General features: G+C 37.1%; 1 protein-coding gene and 1 pseudogene across 1 annotated transcript in view; both read left to right on the top strand.

Moving 5' to 3' along the window:
- Positions 1-27,276, top strand: part of LOC115215194 (hillarin) — a 126,384-nt gene that overhangs the window by 43,908 nt on the left and 55,200 nt on the right. The gene's annotated exons all lie outside the window — the stretch shown is intronic.
- On the top strand, positions 25,635-25,728 carry LOC115215291 (annotated as a pseudogene).

Here is a 27,276-nt window from a genome sequence, read left to right as displayed (position 1 = left end):
GTCACACATACACATTCTGACACTGACAATCTCACACGTATTCACACATACTCACTCATGCATTTGCATATACACATCTCTGTGTTGTTCTCTTTAGACAATATTAATAGTTGAGGATAGTGTCTATATGTAACCATTCTTTAGTTTACATTTCCTGTCTGATTCAAGGAGGATGGTGGTAAGGTGGACAAAATGTTGTTGGTTTTGTTGTTGCTGCTGTTGTCAAGTTCCCAATTAGCTCTGATGGTATTAGACCTATGCTCAAAAGCATTCTAGCTGCTGTGTTCCATCTTTATCTTTTTCTAATACCTAGAATTACATTATCCAATGATTTTTCTCTTTTTTAAAAAAAAAAAAAAAGATTGCAGGGTGTGATTTGAGGGAGATTCAGCTGTTATTTCTGCTGGGTTGAGCAACCTGATGAGTTCTCTTGATGCTATTGTTGGTAGGAAACATGGCAGGAGGGCTACCTGCTGTTGCATTTGGTCTGGTTGTAATTTAGGTAAACATTTGGATGATGGAATGGCACAATCCATCCCATCATTGGTGTAAATATATACAGAATCTCTAAGTGTAAAGATACTGAGTGAACATACAGTCCGGCTATCTGTAAATAGATATGTGTGCAGGTGAACTATCTCTTATGCAAAAAAATTACCATGCAAAAAAGTTTTGTTTTTTTTCTTTCACTACATACTTGGAAAGGGTGGAGTTGGACTCATAATCCTTTGTATTTTCAGAGCCTCTAAAATGGGTTGGAAAAAGAAAGGAAATCATTTTCAAATTGGAGATTTAATCTGGCTGCTTACCTGCAGATTTAACCCTGTTAATTGTGCCCCAAGGTCCTGTTGGTAGTGTTAACCCTTTTCATAAATTTGCCCTATACATCCATGCTAGCTTTCAGACTTTTAGTTATCCCTTGTTTCATGCTTTCTCAATAATACATAGCTTTCATTTCATGCCCCGAGTTACTCTGGTGACTGAAAAAAATGAGGGTGTCTATAGGTGGTCACTTGACCAGCTAGACCCAAATCTTCAATTGGAAAAACCTCATATTAATTAATATTGGTTTCAAATTTTGGCATAAGGCCAGCAAATTCAGGGGAGGGCTAAGTTGATGACATCAATCCACTCAACTGGTACTTATTCTATTGACCCTGAAAGGATAAAAAGCAAAGTTAACCTCAGTGGAATTTGAACACTGAATGTAAAGACAGATGAAATACAGCTAAGCATTTTGCCTGGCGTGGTAGCAATTCTGTCAGCTCACTGCCTCATATTGGATAATATTTTTCTTGGATATACAAATGATAAAGATGCTCTCTGTGGAAATCACTTCAATCATCATAGATCTCATTGCTAGATTAGGACTGACCTGGTGTCAAACAGTAACAACAATTCCAGCAACAATGAAGGACATATTAGATAATGTGGTCTTAGATATACTGGAACTGAATATATAAAATGGGAGGATCTTAACTGAAGAAGGGTAGGCCTGTTGGATCAAGACAACAGATGAAACATAAAAAAATGAAATATGTAAATCTATAAAGATTCTACTCATGTTGTTTACATATGGGTGTGAAACTTTCAAAAATATTTTGTATTTACAGAAAGCCAAAGCATGAAAGAAAGCTGTATATTGTGACATTTATACGTAAACAACTTGACACAGTTTTTTTTATTTGCTTATTTTATTTAAATATTTGTCAAACTAAAGTGTATTATTGTTTGTATTGTTAATTCTAGATATATATGTGTGTGTGTGTGTGTGTATTATTAATAAAGGATGTGTGTGTGTAGTGGTTGTGGGGGTATTCTCACACATACACATTATATCAAAAGTTGACAGTCCACTCTGAATTTCACCCCAGGCTGGGCTGTTCACATATGTGTGTGTGTATGTGTGTATATATATATATATATATATATATATATATATATATATATATATCTTTTATCTTCATCTTTTACTTGTTTCAGTCTGCAGACTGCGGCCATGCTGGGATGAATCAAACCCAGTACTTATTTTTTGTTAAGCATGGTGTATATATATATATATATATATATCATCATCATCATCATCATCATCGTTGCACCAGGCCCAGTCTGATCTGGCAATGTTTCTACGGCTGGATGCCCTTTCTAATGCCAACCACTCCGTGAGTGTAGTGGGTGCTTTTTACGTGCCACCAGCACAGGTGCCAGACGAGACTGGCAACGGTCATGATTGGATGGTGCTTTTTACATGCCACCGGCACGAGGCCAGTCGGGGCGGCGCTGGCAACGGCCACATTCGGATGGTTCTCTTACGTACCACCGGCACTGGTATCACAGCTGCAATTTCCATTGATGTTGATCGATATATATATATATTTAACCAAAACTGTCCAATGAATAGGAATGTGAAACTCTGAGTAACAGTTTTTGTGATGTCATTGCAGCTTTATTAATAAAGTATATATGTATGTATAATATGTATGTATATATGTATGTACATATGTTCGCACGTACGTACATATATATATATATACAAATAGTTACTTATATATAAAGTTTCTGAAACATAGAGGATGCATAAATTCTGCAGTCTTTGACTTCCTTCCAGTCACTTTTACCCTGAAGAAGGACTCTGTTCAAAATGTTGGACATTCTACTCACCACAGCAATTTCACAGTAATCCTTCTGTTACTTTTCCCAAATAATACAAATCTTGGTCACACAGGCCACTGTCACTTTCTTTGGATTCTGTTTTACATGGTAGTGAGAGGTTTTCCCTTTTCCTTTGTCCCTGTTCTTTTTCTCTTTTGCAATGTAAGTTACTTGGTCACCTCGCTAGTATCTGGTACTCACTGTAATATTGTTGGCATCAAGAAGGGCATCCAGCCATAGAAACCATGCTGAAGCCGACACTGGAGCTTGGCGCAGCCCTGTGACTTGCTGGATTCTGTCAAACCATTCAGCCCCTGCTAGTATGAAAAATCTTTATATATAAAATTGAAGTGGTGTGTGTGAGACTCTGTCTCCTCTGATTTAGATTCCTAACTTCTCCCACATTTTGCAGTGCAGTTTAACCAAAAGCGGGTATCTTATAGTCGTCATTCATATTGAGCCCTTCTGGGTATTAGTGCGCGTCTACGATGAGTCTATGATTTAAAATAAATTTACCATCATTTTTCCGCATTTTTAATGATTTTTGCTCGAGTTATATAAGGGAAGTAGCTCTCTAAAAATGCTTATATAGTTATTTCCTTTACAAACCCGAGCAATGCCGGGCGATACTGCTAGTGAACATTAAATGATAATGGTAGTGGCAGCAGCAACAGCAGTAATTGTGGTGGTGGTCATAGCCCTCATCTACTTACTGGATTCTTACTGATAATGTTCTGAACTTATTGGACAAACTCAACCATACTGACAACATTTGACCATTAGGAATGTCTTTTTCTCTTGGCTATGGATGACATATTCCCCACCTTGAAATTGAGGAATCTGTCCACATTCAAGTTGGTGATCTCTTAGTTGTGAATTAGTGGTTAGAACCACAAGCATAGAGCTGTTTTTTATTTCCTATGTCAGTCTGACATTTGCTACTCTGATGGTGTGGGTTTGTTCACAAATACCTTGTAAGCTCTTATAAACTACAAAGGCTTCAATGGCTAGTTTTGTTTTTCTTTGGCCCTTTAACATTTAAACAGGCCATATCAAGTCCAAACATTTAACTTGTTTCATGTTCAAACTGGCCAAATCCAGCCTCTCACACCTTCCCTACAATGTCATTCTAAAAATAAACAGTCACATTATAATGGAATAAAAAAGCATTGCAGATGATAGGTTAATATGAATACTAAAGAGTTAAAGCCTGATCAGAAACTGTCTATCTCTGTCAGTAAAAGTTTCTAAGTTATAGAAATTATGCTTAGAAATTGTAAAGCTCTATAGCTAACAATTGGGCATTAAAATCATATCACGTATACAATAAATCTGAATATATATAAATATGTATTGACAGATATACGAATCCATTTTTTCCTGACTTATGGATTTGAGACAACTTACACACATGTGCACAACACACACACTTATATACCATGTATAGAATAAACATGAGATAAAATATGTTTCTAGTACATACAATATAGAATAGTAACACTTTATATGTATTTATTCACAGGCACAGGAGTGGCTATATAGTAGGTAGCTTGCCTACCAACCACATGGTTCTGGGTTCAGTCTCACTGCATAGCACCTTGCGCAAGTGTCTTCAAAGCCTTGTGAGTGGATCTGCTAGACAGAAACTGAAAGAAGCCCGTCATATATATATATATATATATATATATATATATATATATATATAAAATCAGAATAAAAATTGCTGACATGGCCAATAACAGTACCGCCTGATTGACACTTGTGCTAGGGAACATTAAAAGTATATCTGAAAGTGGAGTGTAACCGGCCCACTTATGAGTACCCCTCATTCATTGGACAATGAACTTTGCTTCCAAAGACCTATTGAGGCAAGTGTAAACAAATCAAAATCGCTGATGTGGCTGATGACAGTACCGCCTGATTGACACTTGTGCCAGCCGAATGTTAAAGGCATATCTGAGTATGATCATTGTGAGGGCCACGGATTGGCTCCTGTGCCGGTGACACGCGAAAAGCACCATGTGAGCATGATTGTTGCCAGTGTTGCCTTACTGGCACATAAAAAACAACATTTGAGCATGGTCATTGGCAGTGCCACCGGACTGGCTCCCATGCAGGTAGCACATAAAAACACCTTTTGACTGGCCCTCATGCCGGTGGCATGTAAAAAGCATTCACTACACTCTCGAAGTGGTTGGCGTTAGGAAGGGCATCCAGCTGTAGAAACTTTGCCAGATTAGATTGAGCCTGGTGCAACCTCTCGTTCATTAGTCCTCAGTCAAACCGTCCGACCCATGCCAGCATGGAAAATGGACATTAAATGATGATGATGATGATGATGATATATATATGTATGTGTGTGCAGATGTTTGTGTGTGTATGTTTGTTTTCCCACCATCGCTTGACAACTGATGCTGGCGTGTTTACATCCCCGTAACTTAGCAGTTCAGCAAAAAGAGTCCAATGGAATAAGTACTAGGCTTACAAAGAATAAGTCCTGGGGTTGACTTGCTTGACTAAAGGCAGTGCTCCAGCATGGCCACAGTCAAACGACTGAAACAAGTAAAAAATTAAAAGAACCTTGTATGGGTATTTTTTTTAAGTGTTTCAGCTTTAAAGCTGCGTTCATGTATATGTTTGTATATTGAGACCCCTTTCGGTCATGACTAAGTGTGGGATTACACCTAGAAAGTTATCCTCCCAGGCAAGGTTGTTTATAGAAGACCAGCAGTCGCCCATGCATACTGGCCTCCCCACTCCACGCCACCAGTGTTATCCGACAGCAGATACAGCTTGGCACCTGTGACATTGCGACTCATTTCTACAGCTGAGTGAACTGGAGCAAAGTGAAATAAAGTGTCTTGTTCAAGAACACAACATGCAGCCCGGGCTGGGATTCGAACTCACAACCTCACGATCATAAGCTCAATGCTCTAACCACTGAGCCATGCACCTTCATGTTTGTATATATATATATATATATATATATATATATATATATAAATCCCTACAGTCGTCCATGTACTATACTATAAAATTTGTCATGCATGTCATTATTTGTCAGCATTTGTAAATGTATATCTGCATTGTCATCATGAACATTGTTCAGAGTTCACTTTCCACTCAGGCATAGATTAAATAGGTCATCCTGGTCCAGCTCGTTTCTTATTCTTAGTTACTGCTGCCTGATATGATTTGGAGGATTACAGTATGTACAGCTGCTCCCCCTACCAAACTTTAACTTCCTTAAGGCCTGTGTGTGTGTATGTATGTGTATGTGTATCAATATCTCTATTTACTTATATATACACACACACACACATGTATGTGTGTGCATGTATATATATATATATATACACACACACACATATACAAATTATATATATATAAATAAATAAGATATATGAAAATATATGTATATGTATGTGTGTGTGTATATATATATATATATATGTGTGTGTATGTGTATGTGTATATGTGTATATTCAAATATATATATATATATATAGAATTTATAGATTATATATTATATACACAAACACACAAACATATATATACAAATTATATATATATATATATATACAAACATGAAAGGCCAATAGATTTATAATTTAATGAATTCTAATTACCTTTTCCTGATGATATCTGAAAAGAAACAGCAATTTTAGCAAAACATATTAAGCGACACTAATAATAAATCAAAAAACAAAAATAAACAAGCTTTTGACAGTTTTATAGATATTTCAAAATCATGATGCTTTGATGCTAGGTGCTTCCATAATTTTGTCCAACCCCTGTATCTATGTATGTATACATACACACACACACACCACACACACACACACACACACACACACCACACACACAGCACACAAATATATAGAAATTATATATGGTGGAGGTAACCTATGGAAGCAGTAGACCAAGAAGACATGGGACGAGGTGGTGAAGCATGATCTTCAAACATTAGGCCTCCTGGAGACAATAGTAAGTGACCAAGACCTTTGGTGATATGTTATGCTTGAGAAGACCTGTCAAGTGAAATCATAGGTGTGGTCAATGCCAATGTTATGTAACTGGCATGTAAAAAACACACTTTAACAGTGTACGATATGCTGTGCTTGAAAAGACCAGACAAGCCAAGTGAAATCATAGTCATGGTCGATGCCAGTGTCGCATAACTGACACCTGTGCTGGTGGCATGTAAAAAGCACTGCTCAAACATTGGGCCTCATGGAGGCAGTGACAAGGTCAAGACCTTTGGTGATTCTCTGTGCTTCAGAAGACCTGCCAAGCCAAGTAAGATTGTATTCATGACTGAAGGTGGTGCTGCATAACTGGCACTCATGCCAGTGGCATGTAATAAGCACCCACTACACTCTTGGAGTGGTTCTGTAGAGACCATGGAAAATCAGACTGGAACCTGAAGCAGCTCCCCAGCTTACCAGTTTTCAGTCAAACCATCCAACCCATGCCAGCATGGAAAGTAGACATTAAATGAAGATGATCATGATGATGATATATATATATATATATATAATCAAAAATAAGCAACAAGAATGAATCCGGTAAATTAGTACAATTGTTTCATACTACAACATTTTATTAAAAGCTGTAAATATTACAGCAGATTTAAGATGCCGTGTAATCTTCAGCTAATTTTATATAGGTTTTCCAATAATATAAAGTTCTCAAATGATTTGTAATATTTACAGCTTTTAATAAAATGTTGTAGTATGAAACAATTGTACTAATTTACCGGATTCATTCTTGTTGCTTATTTTTGATTAAAATCACCCCGCATATTTTTATGGGTAACACCATAAAAAATTCTGGTGCATCTAAATTAAGTGCCATATTCATTTGAATCTAAATTGTTGCTGAACTTATATATATATATATATATCACAGGTAGGTTATGTGGTTAAAAAGTTTGCTTTCCAACAACATAGTTTATTTGAGTTCAGTCCCACTGCATGGTACCTGGCACAAGTATCTTTTAATAGCGCTTCAGGTCAATCAAAGCCCTGTGTCTGACTGGAACCGAAAGAAGTTCATTGTGTATGTGTGTGTATGTATTTCTGAATGTGTATGCGTTTGTGTCTCCTTGTCTTGATATTGTGTGATGATTGTAAATGAGCTTCAGTGTTATGCAAGTTCTATCATTTGTTCCTAGTTTTCCATGGAAACATACCTGGTCACGGAGAAATATTATCTTGCTCAGGAACAAGGGAGAGTTGATAACAGTAAGGACATTATGCTGTAGAAAATCTCCCTCATAAAATTCCATCTGACCCATAGGAACATGGAGAAGTGGACATTAAAATGATGATGAAAACGATGATCTGCTGTTGAAGTCCTCTGCCATAACCAGTGCTTTTCAGATGAAATCCTTTGCAATAATTCTTCTGCCTTATGTTACGGTCACTCCCTACACTTGCACTGAGAAATGCATTGACCCAGTGATTGTCAAGTTGTGATGTTCTAACCAATAAGCCTTTCCTTAACTAATTACAATATAAATTAAAATAAAAGTATTTAGACTAAGACTGTTGCCATTCCACTACCACTATAGCAACAACTATTGACATAGGAAGAAAATGGTCAAGGTTGAATATCAACTGTGTTTTATTGTAAAAAAGAAAGTGCCAACTTGATGCTTTCTTTACTTTGCCCTTTTATTTATTGTTGTCGGGGTTAATATTTATTTATCCCATGCTCTCAAGTCTTGCAAATAATACAGCCATCAATGAGAGAATGTTAAAACGGTGGAATTTGTGATGTTCATGTACCTGTATTTCAAAGGGCCAGCCTTGTCACTCTTTGTGTCACGCTGAATATCCCCGAGAACTACATTAAGGGTACACGTGTCTGTGGAGTGCTCAGCCACTTACACGTTAATTTCACGAGCAGTCTGTTTCATTGATTCGGATCAACCGGAACCCTCGTCGTAGTAACCGACGGAGTGCTTCCATCCATCATCATCATCATCATCATCATGACATGATCACTATATTATTACTATTGTCATCATCACCATCACCACGATTACCATCATTATCAAAACCACTACCACCATAACCACCATCATTATCATCATGGTCATCACCACCCACCCACCCACACACACACCCACACACACACACAGACACACACACAAACACGCATGCACACAGGACATTCACTGCCAGGTGGTATACTTCCCTCCACCGTGACATATAGCCTGTGTGATTGATTAAAAAAGAAGAGAAAACAGGATAAACGTTAAAGAAACAAAAAAAAGCAAAGAAAATACACAGACAAATATGGCTGAACCAGTTGTCTACAAATATTGAAGTATCTAAATTAGACAATAAAAACTGTGATGTTCTGTGACTGTGCTGTCTTTCAGAACATTCCAGATAGTTTTGAAATAAAAAGAAAAGAATTAGTTAAGAAACAAATAAAAACTAAATCAAAGAAGGATACATTTTAAAAGGCTATTTATCCTGTGAAGTGGGCAATGGATTAACAGAACCGGTTGAGTGTCAGACAAAAATACCTTGCAGTGTTTAGTTAGATACTGAGTTCAAATCCTGCCCATGCAAACTTGTTTTTCTTCCTTCTAGGGTTGATAAAATAAGTATAATTTGCATTCTCATTCCTAGAACTTGACTGATGGCTCCCTTCTGTTCCTTGTAAAAAAAGTATATATACACACACACATACTGATATATATGTATTTATGCATATATATATATATATATATATATATGTATGTGTCTTGTGTGTACCGTTGGCGATTTTTTTTCCTCTGTCTTCCATTCTCTGGATCTTTCCTTCTCCTATATTTCCGACGAAGAGCTCCGCTCGAAATCTTAAACCTTCCTTCTTTCCTTCTTTCCTGAGCGTCCAATAATACTATATTTGTTCCACGTCCTCGCGTTGTTGTGTTTTTTTGTGCTTTCTTGTTTGGATTAACTTTATATGTATATATATATGTATATATATATCTTCCTGCCTGTACCACAGATATTTTTTGTTCACAAACCTACCGACTGTTACTCATTTCTTCTAGTTGTAGAGAGGTTATATGCCTTCAGCCATTCAAGCCTGGCAAGTTACCTCTATTGCTAAGTGCTTTATAGGTGCAAATCCAATGATCACTCAACGACTGGCCATAACGTTTATCTTCCTATAAACATATAAATACACACACACATACACATACACTAACAATGCATCCTGGCATTGCCCGGCTGTTATGACCTACATCCACATTGTATCATTTGTTCCTTTCTTATGGGCAGAATCGGCACAGCTGATATTCAGTGAACTGGATTACTGGCGTAATGGAAGTTATTGTTTGTTTGAAAGTGAAGTGAGGTGGGTACAATTTACATGGATTTGCATGAAAGTGCTTTCTGCTCTTAAGAAGGATCACAAACTATATATTGTTTCATCATATAAAATGGGATTAATACGATTTTGCTGAGAAATCACATTTTCAAAATTTCAGTTTCCTCCCATTGCCACCGCAATTTCTTAATTTGCAACTTTTTTACGAATTTTTCTTTATCCATGTAGAAAAATACAGAGATTATGAATCTAGGAAATGCATTTTTTTTTTATAATTTAATTTTTCTTAAAGAAACACTCAATGCCTCTTGCCCACTTTCAAAAAGTTAAAAGCACCCAATGTTTCACTTTCATCTGATGTTTCACGCATGCATAGAATTGTACTGAAATAGCAGATGTAAAAAATATTAGACCACTACCAGAAACAACAGATAAACGACATTATTTCTGAAGAAACTTCCCTACTTTCCAAAATACCAAAAGTGAAACATTGGGAGTTTGTAGCTTTTTGAAAGTGGGGAGGTGATGGTTGGATGTTTTGGAAGGAGATTTTAGTGTTTCTTTAAGAAAAAAGAAAGAAGAAAATTCTTCAAGATTCATACTCTCTGTTTTTTCTCTATGGATTATCAAGAAAAAAATTTGAAAAAACTAAAAAGATGAAGAAATTGGGATGGGAAGGGAGAAAATTAAAATATTTGAGGGTAAAATCTTAATCTCCTGTATTGAAAACATAGGAATTGGAAAAAATTTAGGGAAAATATCAAGGTGGCAGTGGAGGGTGCGCAAATGTCACATTGGACATGCTAGAAACAACTGGTAAAGGACAGGGTTTCTTGGAGGACTTCCTTTTAAATTTATATCAAAGATTGGGTTTTTAAATACACTCATCACAGACATGAAATACAGAATAGAAAAAGGTGATTTCAATAGGACTTGAGCTGTAATTTTTCTCGTGCACATAACAGGAAATAACATAATTCATACAGAAGTTTTTACCTAGTGTGTGTGCCAGAGGAGTTATTTTATGGCATTCTTTTGTTTGAAGCAAGAAAGTTGTCTACTCAATCATATAGTCGATCATATGGAATTATATGATTGTTCATTAATTTCCATGAAAATTTTTTATTTCTTTATGTCCCGAAGAGAGCAGAAATTGAAAGAGAGGAGAAAATAAAAAGGCAACATTTGCTTTGAAGTAAGAGCAGAAAGTGAGATATATATATATATGTGTGTATGTGTATATGAAATGAATGTGTGTGGTGTGTGTGTGTGTGTGTAGAAAGAGAGAGAGAGAAAGAAAGTGAGCGAAGGTGTGTGTTGTCATGTATATCTTTTTTGCATGTATATGTAAGTGGCACTCACTTGCTTTCTTTCTCTCTCTCTCACTCATACACACACATTATCTTTTGTATACATGTACATAAATACATATGCATACATGTTTTTTGTATGTATGTGTGTGTGTGTGTGCATGTGAGAGGAAAAGTGAGTGACTGTATTTCCTCAAAGCATCTAGAGAAATGGATATCTTTTAAAGTACACACTCATATAGAAAATATGACGTCATCGTTGTTGTGGTATAAAATGTCATTTAGAATAGCTGAATTACAGAAACATTATAATGTTTAATTTTTGTAATGCAAATATGTAAATGAAAATAAAGTATCTTTTGATACTCCATATGTCAAATTCAGCAACTCAGTTTTTGAATATATTTGTTAATTTCTGTAAACATTTTTTATTTCTTTATGCTTTGAAGAGAGAAATTGAAAGAGAAGAGAAAGTGAAATGGCAACATTTGCTTTGAAGTGAGGGCAGAAAGTGAAAGGTGTATGTATGTGTTTATGAAATGGATGAGTATGTGTGCTTGTGCATGAGAGAGAGAGAGAGAGAGAGAGAGTGAGTGAGGGAATGTTTGTGTGTTGTCATGTATGTATATTTTTGCCTGTATATGTAAGTGGCACTCACTAGGTCTCTCTCTATGTCTCACACAGATACATCTTTCATATACATGTACATAGATACATATGCATACATCTTTTTTGTATCTATTTATGTGTGTGCATGTGAGAGAGTGAGTGACTGCATTTCGTCATAATGTAAAGAAATGGATGTCTTTTAAAGCATTCACTCATATAGAAAATGTGATGTCATCATTGTTGTCATCGTGGTATAAAATATTTAAGATAGTTGACTTATAGAAAAGATTATTATGTAAAATTTTTGTAATGCAAATATGTAAATGAAAATAAAGTTTATTTGGTAGTCTAAGATTACTGAATCTTTTGATACCCCATACATCAAAATCGGCAACTGAGTTTTCGAATGCATAAGGAAGATACGCCCCCCCACCACCACCACCACCACACACAAACTCTCTTTTATATATATACTAGCAGTATCGCCCGGCGTTGCTCGGGTTTGTAAGGGAAATAACTATATAAGCATTTTTAGAGATGTAAAGTATAATAGCCATCTCAATATGGCTAACCACAAAGGGGGGGGGGTGTTACTGTAGCTTTTTACGTTCTGAGATTTAATAATAAATTTTTAGAGAGTTACTTCCCTTATATTTGCCAAAAATGCATTAAAAATGGGAAAAATTGATGGTAAATTTTTTTTTAAATCATAGACTCATCGTAGATGCGCGCTAATACCCAGAAGGGCTCGATATGAATCATGACTATAAGATACCCGGTTTTGATTAAACTGCACCGCAAAATGTGGGAGTAGTTAGGAATCTAAATCGTAGGAGACAGACAGCACACAACCTCACTTTTATATATAAGATATGGAAGACAAGCAAGACATTATATACAGTGTATTGTTTGAGTACATTGGTAAAATTTTAATAAATCTTAATATGGTGATTTGAAAACAAATATAAAAACACTTTACCTTTCACTTGTTTAACATCTGTTGTGGGACATATTGTAAAAGTTTTGACGGAGCATATGATAGTTGATTCACTAAAGTGTATGCGTTAAGTGCTGTCTCTTCCTGTCTGTCTCTCACATTCCCTGTGTATCTATCTCTTCCTGTTGCTTCCACTTCCCTTATGTCAGCCACTCTCATTATGCCACATTTCCCGGAACCTAACATTTTTGCACCCCTCTCATTTTATCATGTAATAGCCCAACCTCATAGTCAGTTCATTATCGATTTTTATTGAAATCCATTTAGTCTATAATTGAACTGGATGTTAGTTCAACATGTGTACAAAGTTTGTTGAAGATTGGTTTGCTGGTTTGGACAGCAAGATGGTAACAGACAGACGGACAGAAATTGTCATTTATATATGAAGATGTGTATATCCCTCTCTCTCTTTCGGAGAGGCACTGAGCAGCTATACGCACACGTACACACACGGCAGTAACTCCCGCCTACCGAATTCAATCACAAAGCACCGTCGGCTCGGGGGTATAGCGGAAGACACCTACCCAAAGTGCCACGCAGTGGGACTGAACCCGAAACCATGTAGTTGGGAAGCAAGCTCCCTAACCACACAGCCATATATGTATATATATATATATATATATATCAGTACTACTGATATATTGCATATTATATTGTATGTATTGGGTAATGACTGAAAAAGTATGACTGTGAATATAAGCAGTTGATGTAGGGTGCCTCTGAAGGATCTCTGGAGTAACATTACTCAACAGGATGCATAGCTCCCCAAACCATCACAAAATAGCTGCCATGTTTCATCGTTGGCTGCAGTCTTTTCATGTCAAATTCTTGATCACAGAGTCTCCAGACCCACATTCGACCACTGTCAGAAAATATAGCAAATCTTGACTCATCAGAGAATATAACAGTGTCCCAAAATGCTAGTAGCCTCTCTCTACCATCTCACTGGCTCGATCTTTTCTTCACTTGATATTGGCTGGTCATAGAAGTTGCTTCCTTCTTGCTGCTCTGCCATAGTAGCCAAGTTTGTGGAGATACCTGACAGTTCTAGCTAGGACTGACATCAACTTGTTCTGCTATGTTAGAGGCCTTGCAACAAGAATTATCCTCCACACTTCTCTTAACAAAGCAAAGGATCCTGTCAGAGGGCAGAGGGCCCTGGTTGACTTGGTGAGTTGATGTGGACTCCCTCCTCTCTCTGGTGAATTGCACAACTCTATTAACTGTAGAAGCAGAATCCCAAGGTTTTCTGCAATTTTACATCTTCAGATTGACCCACGATATAGCCTCTTTAAACAGACAGTTCCAAAGCTTCCTTTGTACATAGCAGAAGCACTCCGTCGGTTACGACGACGAGGGTTCCGGTTGATCCGATAAACGGAACAGCCTGCTCGTGAAATTAACGTGCAAGTGGCTGAGCACTCCACAGACACGTGTACCCTTAACGTAGTTCTCGGGGATATTCAGCGTGACACAGAGAGTGACAAGGCTGGCCCTTTGAAATACAGGTACAACAGAAACAGGAAGTAAGAGTGAGAGAAAGTTGTGGTGAAAGAGTACAGCAGGGATCACCACCATCCCTGCCGGAGCCTTGTGGAGCTTTAGGTGTTTTCGCTCAATAAACACTCACAACGCCCGGTCTGGGAATCGAAACCGCGATCCTATGACCGCGAGTCCGCTGCCTTAACCACTGGGCCATTGCGCCTCCACTTGTACATAGTATGATTAAACAGTCACATGTAGAACCTGAAGCATAAAAATGTCAATTAATAATAAATACAAACCATTTCAAGTTAAAATAAACATAAAGCAATGTTTTATGGGGTGTCTATTTATTTCTGTCATGTCTGTGTGTACACACACACACACACACACACACACACACACACACATGCATGATTGACTCTCTCATCAAAGACGACTTATGAGCGAGTGTTCAGCTATTGCCAAACGACCTACGCAAATGATTTGTTTATAGTGGTCAACTGTTCATGCCACACATTAGCTCACTCTCTCCAGCAAATCGATGTTGTCTGAATAGATGCACTGTGTACCATACATCGGGTGTTGAAGTGGGTGCAACATGAGATGAGGTGTTTTGCTCAAGAACACAATGCACCACCCAGTCTAGGAATTGAAATCACAATCTAGCGATTGTGAGTGCAATACCCTAAGCACTAAGCCATGTGCCCTCACTACATTATATATATCTATATACACATATGCATACATATATATATATATATATATATATATATATATATATATATATATATATATATATATATATATGTATGTATATATATATATGTATAAATGTCTATATATGTTGTATATCTATGATTATATATTCAGTTATGAATTAAAAGCAGCACTAGTGTTGTAAACCTTATCAAGTGCACATACTCAATGCATGTGTTTTGATTGTTTGCCAGTTTGCTGTGTTTCTTTTTTTTTTTTTGTCTTTTCTGCAAAAAATTTTGTTGGAGTCTTTAGTGTTACATTATCTCTTCATTTCTATTCTTTCTCCTCAGATATGTCTTTTATAATACTTGTTTATTTTGATATATAATGTAATATATTAAATCACTGCCAATTACCATGATTTTATTTTGCACACACTGTAAAGTGATTGGCGTTAGGAAGGGCATCCAGCTGTCAAACCTGGGTCAAACCAGATTGGAACCTGGTGCAGCTCTCCTACTAGGCCAGCTTTGGTCAAACTGCCTAACCTATACCAACATGGAAAGCAGACTTTAAAGGAGGTGGAAGAGGAGGAGGAGGATAATAAAACTTTATAATATGCATATAATATTTCAATGTAGTCTTCATTGATCAGGCACTGGCTTTTAATTTTTGTGTTCATTTTGGATATTGTCATTAAGAAACAGGTTATTTGTGATCAACATAAATTTTTCAGAAGACACTCCTTTAAAGCAGCATTTCCTAGACACTATTCATATAGCAATCACAATAGGCTTGCATTACTAAACTCATCATTTAAAACAGTCGATTTCATTTGTATTTAAAAGTCTGTTTCGATTTGTTTTGTTTGTCTCATGTTTCCATGTGTTTTCCTGCAAGCTAGCCTAGTTCTGCACATATATTGCATTTTATTTCAATAACATACATTTTATGTGATAATCACAATTAGCACATGAAATAATTATCCAATTTATATGTGTGCGGGCATAGTTATGTAGTTGAGAAGTTCATTTCCCAAACACATAGTTTTGGGGATCAGTCCCTCCTTGGGCATGTGTCTTCTTCTATAACCCTGGACTCACCATAGCCTTGTGTGTAGATTTGGTAGGTGAAGTGTGTGTGTATGTACGTGTGCATGTGTGTCTTTGTGTGTTTCCCTCATGTTTGTTGGTTTGTAAACAATAGCTTCCTGCCAGTTACTTGACATCATAATGTGCAGAAAATTATTCTGAAGGATCAAAACACTTTATAGATAAAATATTTGCCTCACAATCCATTTGATGTAAACATAAATTTAACAAACTCTGCAGAAATCAAACATCTGTTATTCTAAAATTCATTTTTTATTTAAGGTGTGTTTAGATTGAATTGTTAGAATATCAAATAAAATACCTTGGGATATTTGCTCCAATTTACTATAGTCTCAGTTCAGATCCCACCAAAGTCAACTTTATCTTTTATTCCTCCGTGGTCAATAAAATATAGTACCAGTCAAGTACTATGATTGATGGTATTAACTGATCCCTTCCCTCAAAATTTATGGCCTTGGGCCATTATTTAAACAAACTGTTATTAATTTTTATAATTATTACATATAGTTAATAATAAGCTTATTGTATACAGTGCTCAGATGCACTAGAACTTGTTGGAAAAGGCTAAGAGAAAGGACAGAAAGCAGCCACAAATCAAGTAAAGAAAGACAGCAATAAAAGCTTAGAAGTACATGGATAGTACACAAATTAAAACCCAAAAGTGAACAGTAAAAGAGTCATAATGAGGAAAGAGTGCATGGAAACATGTCAGAATAGCATTGACAAATTTCAGGGAGCATGAAATTTTTGAAGGACGCTAACAACTGCTAACATCTGATGCAGGTAGTTTATTTTATGCTTCAACAGTTCTAAGCATAAAAGATGTTTCTGAAAGTCACTGGTACTGCACTGTTTTTTGGTTTTATAAGCATGTCCACAAATTATAGAGGTACTGAGTTCAAACAGGTGGCCAAAGTTATTTTTGGAAAGATGGTGAATAATCTTGTGGGTTTCTCCTTGTACTAAGCCAGCTGCTAGACATTGTAAGTTAGTTTCTTGGCCTTTTTTACCTGTTTGTTATTTAAATATCTATTTCCAGTCGTTATACTTACTAATATTGTTCTCGCATTATCATTCACCTAAGAACAGCAGTAGCTGTCTTTAACCCAAATTTGCACATGCTCCACTATCACACTGTTTTTGTTGCCTTGTCTAGAATTCAGTACTCCCACTCACACTTATGCAACTGACCTACTTTCTCACCCTTATTTTATTCTATTAATAAGTAAATTTTCTGTTCTTTCTTGCCTTTTCCAGTATTTATTCATCTCTTTTTCTTTCCCCCTTACATTCTCTCCCTATCTAACTATATCCTTGAACTTACAGTCAGACACACCTTTACCCCTTCAACTAATACAAGCCACTCCGATTCTTTTCAATTCAATATATTCATACCTTGTCTCTGGACATTCTAACCTATCACTTGGGTTATCCTAGAAATGGCTGTAAGACTTCAAATCCACTTTACCCTAATTAAATTTTGATTTTGATTTTACCTCTAATATAATATTTTATATATATACTAGCAGTATTGCCCGGCGTTGCTCGGGTTTGTAAGGGAAATAATTATATAAGCATTTTTAGAGAGTTATAGCAAAAAAATGCATTAAAAATGGGAAAAAAATGATGGTAAATTATTTTTTAATCGTTGACTCATCGTAGACATTTTTAGAGAGTTACTTCCCTTATATAATAGCGAAAAAAATGCATTAAAATGGAAAAAAATGATGGTAAATTTTTTTTTAAATCATAGACTCATCGTAGACGCACGCTAATACCCAGAAGGGCTCGATATGAATCACGACTATAAGATACCCGGTTTTGGTTAAACTGCACTGCAAAATGTGGGAGTAGTTAGGAATCTAAATTGTAGGAGACAGACACACAACTTGACTTTTATATATAAAGATATAGTGGAACTTTAGTTTATGAATTTAATTTGTTCCTGAAAGTCATCACTCAAAATGTTCATAAACTGAAACTATTTTCCCCTGCAGGAAATTTATGAGAAAGCACTGTGAATATGAGTAGGGATATGCACTGAGTGAAAGTTAAGCAGCAACTGATGCCTTCCTGCTGATGTGCCCACCTTGTCATCAATCGTTGTTGCTAATTTGCATATTTGTTACTTGAGACACTATTCATCACTCATGACAGTTTATATTCAAAAAATTGTTTGTAAACTGATTTGTTTGTGATAAGAGGTATTCATAAACCACATGCATCATCATCATCATCATCATCATCATTATTGAATGAGAGAACAGCACATGCCATCAACATGACACTGGGATACAAATATATGAAACCCAATATACCCATGATGCACCACAAATTAAACTGTTAGAAAAGAAAAATGTCCTAACATTGGGCTACAGCAAGTAACCTTAGATGCCAAGAACCTTCCTAAGTATCTTAGCTGCCCCTAATAACACTATTTTCTGGAGCTGCACTAAACTAGGTTTTATACCTATTTCATCTATCCATCTGTTCTTAACTACATTTTATCTGCACTTTCTATAGCTTCTCTAACTCAGTGGCTAGGTCCTGGTACTTTACTATTTTCTTTATGCCTCCCATATTAACTTGCTCATCATTTGGGACTATAAAATCAATTATCAGTCCTTCTAGCTTCTATTACTCTGTCTGTCTGAATGTTAAAATTCCACATCTTATATTTCTTACATTCTAGCACTTTACTAGGTTTGTGTTCATACTATCTATCAGTATGGTTGAATCCTAGCTTTCTACATAACTCCCAGTGGATTATTCTCCCTAAGTTGTCATGTTTTTTCTTGTATTCTTTCTGTGCCAGCATGCTACATTCACTCACTGTATGAATAACACTTTGCTCTTTTGATTTACATAACCTACACTACACAGAGAACTGTCTACTGTGCAGCAAAGTCAAGCACTTTCCCACTATAACAGTGTAAAATCACTACTGCAGCAATCTCTCAGGAAGATGCAGAACACTTGGTGGGAGGATCTTGCTCGTGATGTTCAGGCTGCTGCTGATGCATATGACAGCAAGAAGCTTTACCATCTTATGAAGCGAGCTTATGGACCTAAGAGCTCCACATCAGCTCCTTTGCTTTCCAAGGAGTCTTCCACTCTGTTTACTAAATCAACAGAAATCACAGATCGCTGGATCGAACACTTCTCTGAACTCCTAAACCATGAGTCAGTTGTGGATGAAACAGTGATTGATACTATGCAACAAAGACCTATAATTGGCTCCTTAGACTCCCCGCCCTCAATAGATGAAGTAATGATATCACTAAGTAAAATGAATCTTGGTAGGGCACCTAGAAAGGATGGATCTTGTGCTGAGGTCTTGTGATTTGGTGGTTCCCTTCATGAACTTATTAGTGCAGTCTGGAGGGATGGTGCAATCCCTAAGGACTGGAAGAATGCAATTATTCTTCCTCTATATAAAGGAAAAGGAGCCAGAACAATGTGTAGTAACTACAGAAGTATTGCTCTACTATCAGCTGCTGGCAAGGTTCTGGCAAATATTCTTCTTACCCGTCTGAATGGGTGTCTCGTAAATGATGTCCTATCTGAATCTCAATGTGGCTTCCGATCTGGTAGAGGGACAATGGATATGATTTTCACAGCAAGACAGATGCAGGAGAAGTGCTATGAGCAGAATATGGATCTTGTCCAGGTATTCATTGATTTAACAAAGGCCTTTGATACTGTAAATAGAGCCTTTCTATGGAAAATACTTGGCAAACTTGGATGTCCAGATCACTTAGTATCTATAATTAAATCATTTCATGATGGGATTGGAGGCTTGGGTCAATGTTGGTGGTGCCATGGCGGGACCCATTCCTGTAGAGAATGGTGTCAAGCAGGGTGACATCCTTGCCCCAACTCTCTTTTCTTTGTACTTTGCCGCTGCTTTTACTCATGCTTTTGCTAAGGTTAGCTCTCTGGGAATATATGTTAGATATAGATCTTCTGGCTGCCTCTTTAATCTTCGCCAATTTGCTGCCAATTCAAAGGTTTCCCAGTCTATTAATCGTGACCTTACTGCAGATGACTGTGACTTAGTCACTCATACAGTGGATGACATGCAAATACTCATGAATTGCATTTCTGCTTCTTGCAGGGCATTTGGACTCAGCATTAGCCTGGACAAGACTGTTGTAATGTTCCAGCCTGCAACAGGAAATCCATATATGGAACCAGCTATCTTGGTTGAAGGAACAATTCTGAAGGTGGTAGACAAGTTTGTCTTCCTGGGCAGCACACTCAGCCGTTCTTGCTCCCTGGATGAGGAAATATCTTTCAGGTTGCAGAGAGCGACTAATTCCTTCCGGTCTCTTCAGTCTCGTGTCTGGTCCCAACATGGCATCGCAAGGCATACAAAAGTTGCTGTGTACCGTGCTTGTGTACTGATATCACTCCTCTACTCATGTGAGACATGGACTCTGTACAAACGTCAAGAGTCCTTGAACGTTTTCATCAGAAATGTCTCAGACACATTCTCAATGTTGGCTGGACCTCAAAAATTCCAGACACACATCCTGAGGACAGCTGATATCTTGAGTATTGAGGCAATGGTGCACAAGCACCAGTTACGTTGGACTGGACACCTTATTAGAATGAAGGATAAGATTCCTAAGCAGATGCTCTATGGAGAACTTGTGAATGGAAGGAGACTCTGGCAGAAACCAAGGCTGCGATTTAAGGATTGTGTCAAGTCCTCATTAAAGGCCTGTGATATGCAGGACACTGACTGGGAGAACAATGCCTGTCATCGCCACAGATGGAGGAAGCAGGTTAAGGAGGGGATCGACACTTTTGAGAGAGTACGTATCCAGCATGAAGAACTTAAGTGAGCTGCGCGAAAGTGTACGGCTCATATAGTGAATGGGGAAAGCTTGGTCTGCAATGTTTGCAGTCGTATATGCTTGTCAAGAGCAGGGTTCATTAGCCACCAACGGAGCTGCAAATGCAAAATATAAATTAGTCCTAGAGCGCACAATGTTCCTGAAGGTCGGAAATGGTCTTCCTCAGTCACGAGTAGATGGTCATCATGTATGTGTATATATAATGTAGACTAACTACAAAATCCACCTTTGTATGTCTCAGGTGTACAGAAGCATTAAGTAAGGAATGTATCCAAGGACTGAGTGGGGAATAGATTTTCTCAGTTGTTCACAAGGTTCTCTAGAAGATATCTGTAGCTTTTGTTTCATAGGAGATCTAATCAGTTGCTGGGGTGAGTGTTCTAAAAGCATAGTTGCCAAGGTAGGAAAGGGGTGGGGAAAAATTCAGGGTGCTACAACTACTGTTGGCATTTCAAGTGAAGATTAAATTGTATGATGATGTTTGAGTGCAAAGTACACCTAAGCCCTGAATACAGAGGGTCTGTGAAAGAGAGAGAGAGAGTGTGTGTGTGTGTTTAAAAGATATCTTTTTATTGTTAGTCACCTTCAGAAACCAGTTAAACAGAATTAAAAGTTTGTTTGGGTGACACATATAAGGGATGCCTATATGGCTATCCATATCTAATTATACAAGTGATACAAGTCTTTGGTGTAGCAATTGCACGCGGCTGAAGAAGGCTTTTGAACTATCTGTTATGTTGATTATGCATTGATGTAAGAATAAGTCGTTCTATAAAGCCCGAAACATATGTACCGCAACATCCTTTTGTGTCCTGTTTTTCATTTATTTCATTTGATACATATATCCTATCACCTATGCTACTAGCTGGCATATACAGGTGCTTATATTTATCAAGTATTCACCCTGAATTTATTGTACCTAACTCACATATCTAATTATATATATATGGACACAGGCATTACCATGTGGTTTCATATCGCTAACATCTTGGGCAAATATCTTTCACCATGGCCCTATGAAGTCTCAAGCCTTGTGAATGAATTTGGGCAGAGCTAAGTGTGTGGAAGTATTCCAGATGGACTGAACTTGTAGTTCAAAGGGCTGTCCGTGTTTCTGTTGTAAAGCAGTTTTTTACCACTCTTGTATCTGTTTTTTTACAATGGTTGTAATGTCTGTGGTATGACCACCCTCTGAGCGTACATTAGTACACCATCACATATAGAGTACACATTCACATCTTGGTGGTTCTTTGCATCAGATCTTTCTTTATTTCTTTTTGTTAACCACAGTTTTCTGTTTGGTTCATTAATAAATTTGTCATTTCTTGCATCTCTTCCAAAGTTACTGGTAGTTCACACAATATTCCACATCACTTGTTTTTGTTTCTTCTTCCACTCTTAGCACTGCTATTACAGTGTCCTCCAGCAGTTCATTATTTCTCAGAATTAGCTTAGACAGACCATTGGCATGACCCAAAATTTTGACAACAGATATTCCATTCTACAATCGTAGTTTAATAGAATGGTACCCCACTGCTGCATTCTGTTTGCCACATGTTGGGATTCCTTTCTTGGATCCATATATAATTATTAGAGGTCTGTGATCAGTTTGCAACCAAAAACGTTGGCTGTGGATGAACCTGTGAAATTTTTTCATACCAGATATAATAGCCAACACCCCTTTTTCATTCTAGCTATAGCTCTTTTCCCCCAGTGTGAACGAACTATAGCCTTTCTCCTGCTATCGGTATCTTTGTGTAAGAGCATGGCTCCAATCCCATACTTGCTAGCATACATGGGTCTACATCCCAATATTTTTTCTGTTTTTCCTGCAACACTTTATTTGTCTTCCAACTTTTTTGCATTGGTCTCATGTGGAAACAATCTTTCTGTTGCATTTCTTCCGTGTCATGCCTTAATTTTAATGGCCTGTCACACTCTTCTGACAGTTTCTGCACTGTCATATCCTGGTTCATTTCTAGTTTTGATAGAATATCTGTTCGGATTTTTGCATCCTTTCTATCTGTCAATCCTTTTGCAAAAATTAAACACTTGAAAGAATCTGAAGTATGCATATCTAGCCTAACTTTCTCACATTCTTTGTTGATTGTGCGATGTCTTGGTCTTCACTCTTTTCTATGTTTAAACATTTCCATCTAGTATTAAACAGTGAGCTCTTTTCACTAAACATTTTGCACAAAATGTCAACTGTGTCAGTGAAATTTATGCTGGACACTTTTTTTTTGGCAATATGAAGTTACTATTCTTCTCATGCTCTGCTGTCACTACTTTTCTTAACACTAGACAAGTTTTCATATCGTTCATCCAATCCTGGCATTTATTTTTTCAAAGATTTCTTGAAATCTTCAAAAGAAAGCCTTGAAGGTTACTCCTTCCTCAGGGTCAATTGAATTCACTTATTGAACTTGCCACATCGGTTCTCCAGATCGGTTATCAACTTCATTAAGTGTAACATTTGCTGCTGCAATACTTGTTGTTATTCTCGTTGTTCTTTGAATTGTTGCTGTTTTTGCAACTCAACTATCCAATCTAACTAATCTTCCATATTTTACAATTTTCGTAAGTTTACACAAGATTTTTGTTTCTCTTTTGTAGAGATATTTAATTTTTCATGTGAAGTAGTTTAAACTCTCCATGTGAATGCTTTTTTCTTTTACCCCCCCCCCCGGTGTAAATTTGTTTTTCCTCGTTGCCATTGTTGTAAAGTGGCCTTTTACCACTTTTGCATCTGTCTTTTGATGACAGTTGTCACTCTGACAGCTATTGTTATATTAACAAAGTTGTCAATAGAATGGTTCTATCTGGCACTGTACGACCCCCAGTTGTACAGTGTTATTATCTTCAAGAGGTTGGAACATTATAACATCCACTCAGTATCACAGTATAATAACTATATCATCACAGACACAACTATCAACACAGTCGACACATACTCTTGACCTTCTGACCTTCTTCTGTTGACTGGCTACTGGTCTGTTTATAATGGCTGGCTACTACCACATTTTACCGGGAGGAGTGTAGAGTTTCACTATACAACAAGTTACACATTTTTGATTCATGTTAATTCAGCATGAAAAATTAAATTGATGGTATTTATGTCTGTGAAATACTCAGCCACTTCCCTGTTGATTTTAATGAGTAGGTATCTCACTTGACTGAACAACTAAATGCAGCCCTTCATCATCACCGCCATCACCACCACCATTACAAAGACCATCATCCTCAAATTTTGTTTTTCATATTTGCACGGGTCGGATGAGTCTTTATCAACACAGTATCCTACAACAAGTGGTCAGATTCTATGTTCTGTACCATCTCCTTTGTGAAGTCCATCCACCTCACCCCCAAGATAGCTCTCCACTTTATCCCTTCCACCCATGTCTTCCTTGTTCTACCACTTCCCTTTCTTCTGGCCTGTCTTCCCTTGCTCCTCATCTTCTGTGTGCATTACATGTTTATACCAGTGTGGCCATCTCTCTTGCACACCACGGCTGATTCATCTTCTATACTTTTCCACCAACTCCAAGCAGTGAGCAGCCTGGTAATTTAACAAAACATCTTCAAGTCTGCTCACAGCTAGCCATCTTTGTTCTCCTTGAGTAAATACAGGCTTGTCTAATGGAAAAAACAATTGTTCTTGACCAGACCAATGTTCTCCTTCATTTGTTCTTTGTGATTTTTCCTTTTTATATTTCCATGACTTTTTTTCAGTTTAATTTTTCTTTAATTTTGTTTTGCCTTTGTATTTGGAAACAAAACAGTTGACAGAAGATTAGACTGAAATGGTTGTTATTGTTGAATGGTTTCACTTCTTAACGGAGTAAGGTAAATAAACGATCAAACTGGAAAGAGCACAGAGAGAGAGAGAGAGAGAGGGAGAGAGACTAAACACACACACACATACACATTGACACACTCATACATATTCACATACATACATACACATTAACATATATATATACAGACTGACATACACATACATACACATTCATACTCATTCACACGCACATATAAACTGGCATACACATACACATTGATACACATGTACTCACTTCTATCACATACTCATTAACACACACACACGCACACATTCTCTTGCTCTCTCTCATTCTCACACACACACAGACACACTCACGCATACTCATTCTCACAAAAACTCTCTCTCTCTCTCTCTCTCCCCACCCACATAAAACAATACACGGCCATGGTGCTGCTGTAAAAATTCAGCAGAATATTTACATAAACTGTTATTGTCTTAATATTTCTTCTCCATTTTCTTCCTCTTTTATGTTTGTTTTCTTGATTTTGTTGGGTTTTTCTTGGCAAACAAGACACCATTTTAATCTTTTTTTCTCTTTATTTATTATTTATGTTATTGTTTTGTCTCTGTAAATAAAACAAATATAAAAAAAGCCATCTGTCAGACTGTCTGATCATTGACAATTAGATTTGGTGTAAATTCTTAGGAATGCTGGTCTAATTTCATTTAGTATTTATGTATACAGTTGTGTGAGGGTATGTGTATATATGTATCTATGTCTGCTTGTGTACATATTTGTATATGTGTGTGTGTATGTGCATGCATACATACATGGCCCCTGCGCAAGGATGACATGCCAATTCGTGAAGCGTTCCATATTTTTTATAGGCACAGGAGTGGCTGTGTGGTAAGTAGCTTGCTAATCAACCACATGGTTCTGGGTTCAGTCCCACTGCGTGGCATCTTGGGCAAGTGTCTTCTGCTATAGCCTCGGGCCGACCAATGCCTTGTGAGCGGATTTGGTAGACGGAAACTGAAAGAAGCCTGTCGTATATATGTATATATACATATGTGTGTGTCTGTGTTTGTCCCCCTAGCATTGCTTGACAACCGATGCTGGTGTGTTTATGTCCTCGTCACTTAGCAGTTCGACAAAAGAGACTGATAGAATAAGTACTGGGCTTACAAAGAATAAGTTCCGGGGTCGATTTGCTCGACTAAAGGCGGTGATCCCCGGTCGAACCGTCCAACCCATGCTAGCACGGAAAACAGACGTTAAACGATGATGATGATGATGGTGATGATATATATCATCATTTAATGTTCCTTTTTCCATACTGACATGAGTTGGACATATATGTTTATATAAGTGTATATATTTCTGTATAAGAGTCTATCTGTGTATGTGTCTATATATGTATGTATATGCATGTACGAAGGGATGCTGAACAGTTCCTGGCTTAAAGGGTATTGCAAATGGCCTAGTTGGAGGCTCAACCTTCCAGATTCTTTTACAGAGCTTAGAAAAACTAAAGGACTGCTGCAATAAGTGTGTGAATCTGAGAGGGGAACAAGTTGGATACAATTATAATTAACTAATCCTCTTGTATTTTCTTCTACCCAAAACCAGGAACTTTTCAGTACCACCCCCTCATATGTGCACTCTACTTATATATTCATATATGTCTGCTGTATATATGTAAATAGAGAAATAGATTTAAAAAATAGGATAAAATCTTCATAAGAAATCTTAACAAGAAATTATCGAGTAGTTAGCGTGAAAAACCTCATAAGAGAAAAAAAACTGTAAATTTTTTTCTTTGAAAATATTTAAATATATATTGTATAGAGGGCATTATTACACATAAATGCCACACGCTAGGAGGGACTCTTAAAGTCATAACTACCAAATATAAACACATTGTACCGAATGCAATTCTCAAAGCGAGTCATTTAAAAACAGAATTTAATGCCCTCTATACAATATAAATAGAGAAATAGATAGATTGTAGATAAGGGGCAAGGGGCTGAATCTGGTCAGTTTGAACATAAAATGGATAGAATATGTGGGCCAGATATGGTTAGTTTCAATGCTAAAGGGTTAAGTTACCTGGAATTCACAGAGTTACCTGTCTAACCACCACTAGGTCCAGTTTGTTATGCTGTAGCACCTGATCTGTTTGGATTGGGAAATCTTATAGGATTTTGTAGATCTCCAATTTTGTCACTCTGCAGTTTGTGTTTGTACCATGTCTTGCTTCCCTCCAGATCCCACTTTTTGCATAGTTGCCAATGTGGCACTTTCGCTACCTCATCATGTCATAAAACCTTGTGATGGGGTTTGACCAAGTCTAGGACATTTGTTCATGATATGAGCGATGGTTTCATCCACTCTATTACAGATATGGCACATTGGAGACACTGGCTCATT

The sequence above is a fragment of the Octopus sinensis genome, linkage group LG8 (assembly GCF_006345805.1).
Source record: "Octopus sinensis linkage group LG8, ASM634580v1, whole genome shotgun sequence".
In the NCBI taxonomy this organism is placed as follows: Eukaryota; Metazoa; Mollusca; class Cephalopoda; order Octopoda; family Octopodidae; genus Octopus; species Octopus sinensis.
The sequence above is the reverse complement of the archived record's forward strand: the minus strand, read 5'-3'. Positions and strand labels throughout refer to the sequence as shown.